Source organism: Ostrea edulis, chromosome 2, assembly GCF_947568905.1.
Source record: "Ostrea edulis chromosome 2, xbOstEdul1.1, whole genome shotgun sequence".
Lineage (NCBI taxonomy): Eukaryota > Metazoa > Mollusca > Bivalvia > Ostreida > Ostreidae > Ostrea > Ostrea edulis.
The window spans coordinates 87,132,276-87,139,468 of record NC_079165.1 but is presented as its reverse complement, the minus strand read 5'-3'; the positions used below and the strand labels follow the sequence as shown (position 1 = coordinate 87,139,468).

At 34.7% G+C, this 7,193-nt stretch overlaps 1 protein-coding gene across 1 annotated transcript in view; it reads right to left on the bottom strand.

Annotated features, from left to right (window-relative positions):
* The window catches only part of LOC125678595 (actin, adductor muscle), a 2,910-nt gene extending 2,755 nt beyond the window's left edge, over positions 1-155 (bottom strand). The window contains exon 1 of the mRNA XM_048917162.2: positions 1-155. This exon is cut by the window's left edge and continues 260 nt beyond it. The gene's annotated coding sequence lies outside the window, so the exon portion shown is untranslated.
* Between the last annotated feature and the right edge of the window lie 7,038 nt (positions 156-7,193).

The window sequence follows — 7,193 nt, the reverse complement described above, 5'->3', positions numbered from 1 at the left end:
TCAGTTTCCTAGAATCAAGTCAGGTTGACTAACAAAGATGCCATATATGGGTATCGCCTCTAAACGTATTAGGAATCGGGCTCAGCGTCGGAGAACGAAAGCCTTGTCGGAGTTTGTCGAAGATGCCCGATCGTGGGGCGTCTCCAGATTAGGTGATGCTGAACTTGTTGATTGGTTTAGCGTTGCCTAGTAATACAAAATGGCGGCCCGCTGATGATCAAAACTTTTGAAATTTTTGCACAAAGTGTTATTTATACTGTGATTGTTTTTAATTTCTTTGAATGGTATGTATATTAACATAAAGATTATGGGTGTTCTTAAATGTTTCAGAGTCTTGTTTCCATACAGAATTAGAAGATAAAGATTTACGTGAATGAATTCGATCGATTACTTTATATGACTAAAAATGGTAAGAACGTTTTGAGCGTTCTTGAAATCACATGGATTGTAAATATCAGTTGATTTTGACGAACACCTGGAGGTTTCCGAGGTATAGTACAATATGTTGACATTTATTAAATGTCAGAAAAAAATACAAAATGCGTTTTGCCTTAATTTACATGTAATGTTATGAATTCCATTACATATATTGAAGGATTTGTGAGAAAGATATATAGAAAGTGCAAATTATTGTTTAATCATAATTTATATCCTATGAATAGCATTATGTGTTAGCATTGTAGTATATTGATAGGTGTGTGTATATATATAATATATAGTTACAAATACATATATTTAAATTATGTGTGTATGGATCAAGACAAAATTGGACTGCAAATTTAGAGCGTTCACAAAATAAAAGAATTGTATAACAAATTCCCAGAGTAACCATCCGTTTGTGGTAAACAGGGAATTCATTAACACGAGAATTTTATCGATAAAAATAGACACGTATTTGTGGCTGATGTTGAACTCAGAAGCCAGACGATATACTATTGGTCTGGAAATGTTTGAGTGGCGATTTGTACGCACCTCCTTCATCTAGCAAGATGGTTGTCGTGTCTAATTGCCGTTTCTATCATCTATATTTTTTTTCATTTTTAAAAACAAATCGAGACTGAGTCATGCTGAAAGCATCACTACACTGCGTCAGACATGACCATGGAAACTCTAGTGAAAATCGGCTGATTTTGTGTATCTTTGTAACAGGAACTGGATCTAATTCATTTATCTTTTTACACACAAAAGCAAAGTAATATCCAAAAGAAAAAAAAACCCATAGATGTAAGTACGCTTGATAATTCGTAGAGCATATCTGTACTATGTGCAACCTATAACCTTCTTTGTCCACAAGTCGGAGGTCAAGCCAGTGTTGTACGCTGATTAGATGTCGATACCGGTCTCCCATGTCAGATAGCAAATCTAACACATGCGCAGATATCAGATGTATTGATGAATACATGTGTTTAAAACAAAACAAATAAATACAGCATTACGTTTCACCTTCCGTCCCAGCATGCAATGTATCACATCAAGCGGCGCTAACCCAGAAACAGACGGAATGTGACGTAACATGCATGATCTCGTCTGCTACGTCTGGAATGTCGACGATTATATTTGATTCATCACTTGAGACCGATGCAAACAGATTTCCGGTTTATTCATGTTGATAATGCCTTTATGATCATTGTATTTGGTTTAGCTATATTAACTGCAGAGGAAGTTAAAATTTAGAATGGGAGTGAAATGGAAATATCTGATAAAGTAAGACGTCCTCGGATTTGTGTGTGTGTGGTTTTTTAGCATTCATTTCATCCAATCTAATTAAAATCAGATCTTTTCTCACCACTCCGAAACTCTACGCTGGAAAAAGGCATAGAGTATCGGAGCATCTATTTTAATCTGACTGCTTTTGTCTATCGTTATTATCACCTGCGATAACGTCATATTGTCGATGTTCATAATTAATTAAATTGTATGAATCATGCATAAAACTTCATTTTGGTCGACTTCAGGAAATAATATCTGCATAAACAAGGTTTGGGACAGCTTTTTTTTATATATACAAATTTTCTGTATTACTGCTGACTACTGAATTAATAGTGTGATGAACGAGTCAATCTATCCTCCACATTATCTCTGTTAACTCGCATTTCTCACGTGTAAATATATATTGATATATAGTTGTATTTAGTATATTGCATAGGTACCACATGTACCATTTTGTGATTTGGGCGAAATAATTTGAATTGAATTAGTCACATTAAGCTTTAATGAGGTTTGAATTCCTCTATCATCGCAGAAAAGTGTCGGTATTACAAAGGCAGAAAATTCCCAACATCGTCAGATCTGAAAGGTTTCATTTGTATTTAACACTAATTGATATACAGTTATGCATATTTAATTTATCAGAAGGAACTAAATATTTATGATCGATCTTCTTTGAATAGATAAGACAACATCACACACACACAGAGAGAGAGAGAGAGAGGTGGGTTGTAGGAATCATAACAATGTTAGCGAAGCAGTTTCCGGACAGATTCAGAGAAATGGCATCTGATTTCTTGCTTGGTTTACACAGTACACACAAAAATACAAAAATAGGATTGGGATTTATCCCTAGGTTTCTGTTCTGAGACATTTCGTCGCTATGTAGTTCTTTTAATACATCACACACACATGAATTTTATAAAAGTCATATTTATATGATACACTTTTATCACAGGACGAAATATTATGTAAAGGTTTGTTCATGTGGGTAATTAGCACTGTCTGCAAATTAACATGGAACATAAACTACAAAGGTAGCAAGAGTAACAGTGGATGCAAACACGCCGTGTATTCTATGGATAGAAGTAGAGTCGAGACTCCCCCTGCCTTATTTAACTTTTTTTCCGATATTGATTAAGATAGGTGTCAATCGATCAAGGAATCTATACAGTACACGTGCGCGCGTGAAATTTAAATCGGTTATACTTGTGATGTTGCCGTCATATTTGACTGTATGTAAATAAAAAAAAACCCAACAACTATAATATTTAAACAATAAAATGATTTCTTTGTTGTTTCCTAGAGCGATGAAGGTAGCAAGCATTGCAGGGGGCGGGGGGATCACAACCCGTGTTAGCAGGTTATATGCCTTTTTTCTGCATTGATTGCTACATGAACCTTCGACACCCTATAAAACACAAAGAAAGACATGTATATTCTTATGTACAGCATATTTAAAAATACTAAAACGATAAAAGTTCTAGAATATCCCCTGGACCCATTCATTATTTTAAACAGAACAGACAATGCACCCTTTGACGAAGCTCCATATTTGGTAGTGATTACGCGGACAGATGCATGGTACTCAAATCCGGATCGAACTATAGTTTGCTACAATTTAAACATGCATTCATCGTTGCAGATGAAAGCAATATCAATTTCAAAACAAATGTTAGAGCTGGAAAAGATTCAGTGAAGGTAAATATTTTTTTTTTAAAAAGAATAAAATGCTTAAATTCTTCGTTATTTAGATATCCAGTGGTAACGGAACATGTGTAGCTAGCATTGCAGAAAGAATTCGTAAGCTGCGTAATTTTTTTCTCTCCAATGATTGCTACCTTCATCCTCCCATAAAACAACAAAGACATTTTGATGTTTATATTTACATTTTTAGGTATTTAAAAATAAACATCAACTAAAATTAAGTTAAGTACTAAAATATCATATAGTTGACCCATTCCTTACTTTAAACGGAACAGCCAATATCTAATGCACCTTTGACCTTGACGATGCTCCATATTTGGTAATGAACCGGATCGAACCAGTTTGCAACAACCATGGATTAAAGCAATGCCAATTTCAAAGGACATATAAGAGAAACGATTCAGTTAATGTAAATATAAGACAGCAACACGCACGCAAGTGTAACCGTTGTACTTGTGTAACTAGCAAACAAGCCACAAGTTACCATATAACCTACCCTATACCATATGTAGTCTTGCTGCATGTCAAGATGTATTAAGTATTCTGTTGGCCTGGGGTCATCCCAAACACTAATTCATAATTGTTGAAAAATATTTAAACAATTAAGGCCCTGATCCTTAAACCCCATGTATCCCTGCTGCATATATCAAGATGCACTATGTAAGTATTCTTAAGGGCAAGTGTCCCGGGATCATAAAATGGTTGAGATTCCAATCCTTAAAGCAAATATATCCTTGTTGCACATGATACAATGCACTTGGCTCCAGGGTTGTTGTTTGTTTTTGTGTTTTTTTTGTGGTCGTTTTTCCACCCCATTTGCCCCTTAAAGTGAAAAAGAAAATTCCGAACACCAATCATCTCCCAAAAATGATTTGGCTACTGCATAAAATGTAAGAGGAGTTCTGGGAATAAGATTTTCTATAGAAAAACGTCGTTTTTCAACCCCCTAACCCCCACCCCCCGTGAAAATGAAAATGTATTGCATATCTACAGGACACCACCAATCACGTTCGAATTCCAAACGATGATTTGAGTACTGCGTTGTTTTCCATCCATATATTCCGAAACTTTATATTGCACATCTACAATTGAATCCACCAATCATCTTACAAAAGAAAATTTGGCTACTGCATCACTGAATGTACTAGTTCTCGAAACCAAATTTGATTGTTTGTTTTTTGTTGTTGGATTTTTAAAGCATCGGGGTTTTTTTTAACCCTCATTTTGTCCTCAAAGTAAACTGGAAAATTCCGAAACCTGATTGTACATCTACAGGACATCATCTATCGTATTCCAAAAGATTGGTTGGTATCTGCGGAGTTTGAGCAAGGAGTATGAGTAACACAGACGGACGAACAAGGGTAATAACAATATGCCCGAACTTCCTTTAGAAAGTGCGGGTATAAAAATTTAGTATATTTATTCTTAAACTTTTGCACACCTAGGCACTTGAATCAAAACTAATAAACTATTTAATACACTGATGTTATGATAATAGAGAGCTCCCCATTACTCTCTGTGCGGGTTATTATTATGTGAATGGTTTATCAAGGAAATAGTATAACCCTAACCCTGACAATGTTTTCGCATAGTGATTAATTATATGCAAAGGGCCACAACTCGCATACACAAACTGCGATAACGTACAGCATTTTACACAATGGCAGTTGTATATGAAAGGGTTGGTTGGTTGTATATTGTTTAACGTCCCTCTCGAAAATCTTTCACTCAATTGGAGCTGTGATTTTGTCATCAAAACTTTAATTCAATGAAAATTGCCCCATATTATATTTCTGTAAAAACACCAGTATCTATAATGATTTCAAACACTTTAAATTACTCTCAAAACAGGCACATGAATATGTGATTTTGGTGATTAGATAAAACAATAATTCTTCCTTGTATATTTCTTTACACTAAAGGTGAATATCTAACGTAGTTTTACGGAATATTGGAGTAATTTCCGCGTTCTAACTACTTCCGCCCTATTTTAACCATCTTCGCCTATTCTATCTATTTTCGCCAATAGCAATATATTAAAGGTCATTGCAGTATGTAGTGAATTTTTTATGTTTCTAAAAATCCTTTAAAACCTGCGTCGGTTGTAATCAAAATGAACTACACCCACTGTAATTAACAATAACTTCTTATCAACTGTAACTTACATTCATTGTAATCAACAGCTACCTATACATAAATTGTAATCAACACAAACTGATATCCATTACATAATCAACAAGTGATTTACATCGATTGTAATCAACAGTAACCTATAGGAACTGTAGTCAACAGTAACAAACATCGATGGTAATCAACAGCAACCTATAGGAACTGTAGTCAACATTAACTTTCATCGATTGTAATCAATAGTATCCTATATGAACTGTGGTCAACAGTAACATATATCATTTGTAATCAACAATGACTTATATTCATTGCAATCCACTGTAAGCTAATTTTAAAATCGTTATCAACATTGACTTATACAGTAACTTATACCAATTGTAATCAACAGTAACTTCGACTCGATCAACAGCAACCCACATTAATTGTAATTAATAGTTACCTGCATCAAATGAAATCAACAGCAACACACATTGATTGAAATCAACAGCGATCAAAATGAGTTGTTCAACAATAATTCATTGTAATGAACAGTAATTTACATCAATTGTAATTAACAATTTAACCTTAAAATACGATGTATTTCAAATGTAACCAATAGTAACCTATATGAACTGTAGTCAACAATAGCATACATGTACACCGATTGTAACCAATATATAGTAACCTATATGAACTGTAGTCAACAGTAACATACATAGATTGTAACCAATAGTAACCTATATGAACTGTAGTCAACAGTAACATACATCGATTGTAACCAATAGTAACCTATATGAATTGTAGTTAACATAACCAGACATCGATTGTAACCAATAATGGAAAACGCAAATTATCATATCTAGTGATCAGTCATCCAAAAAATTACTTTGTTGAACTCAATGCACAAGTACTGTGAAGTTGAAATAAAAAATATGCTGGAGTTCCTCATTGACAATAACTTCGTGGTCTTTGGTGATCAGGTGTTCCAACAGTTTGTTGGAATTCCCATGGACACAAGTTGTGCCCCTTTGTTAGCTGACCTGTTTTTATATTCCTATGAAGCAGAATTTATTTTAAAACTTCTACGTGAGAAGAAAAGATATCTTGATGTGGCCTTCAATTCGATATTTAGATATATCGTCTTCCACCTCTGCTTCGTACTTTGATATTTTATTGAAAGTAGATACTAACGGCAAACGAACAACTCAACTTTATGAGAAACGGGATGATTTCAGCTTCTCCATCTTCACTTTACCATATCTATGTAGCAATATTCCATTATCATCTGCATATGGTGTTTATATCTCTCAACTGATTCGATACGCAAGAGCTTGTTCTGCGTATGGTACGTTTTTATACCGGGGCAGGCTACTGACAAACATGGAGTCTCAACAGTCTCGTTTAAAGTCAATATTTCGCAAATCCTATGATCGTTATAACGATCTGGTTTGATAATACAACCTATCATTTGGTCAAATGCTGTCTGATGTGTTTCATACCGATTGTTAAACCGTTCTTGGCACACTGATTTTGACCACGGATAACTTCGTTTACCTGATTAAGATATAAGCCTCACGGTGAGTGTGACCGCTCGACAGGGGATGCTTACTCCTCCTAGATACCTGATTCCACTTCTGGTGTGTACAGAGGTCCGTGTTTGCCCAAATTTCTAT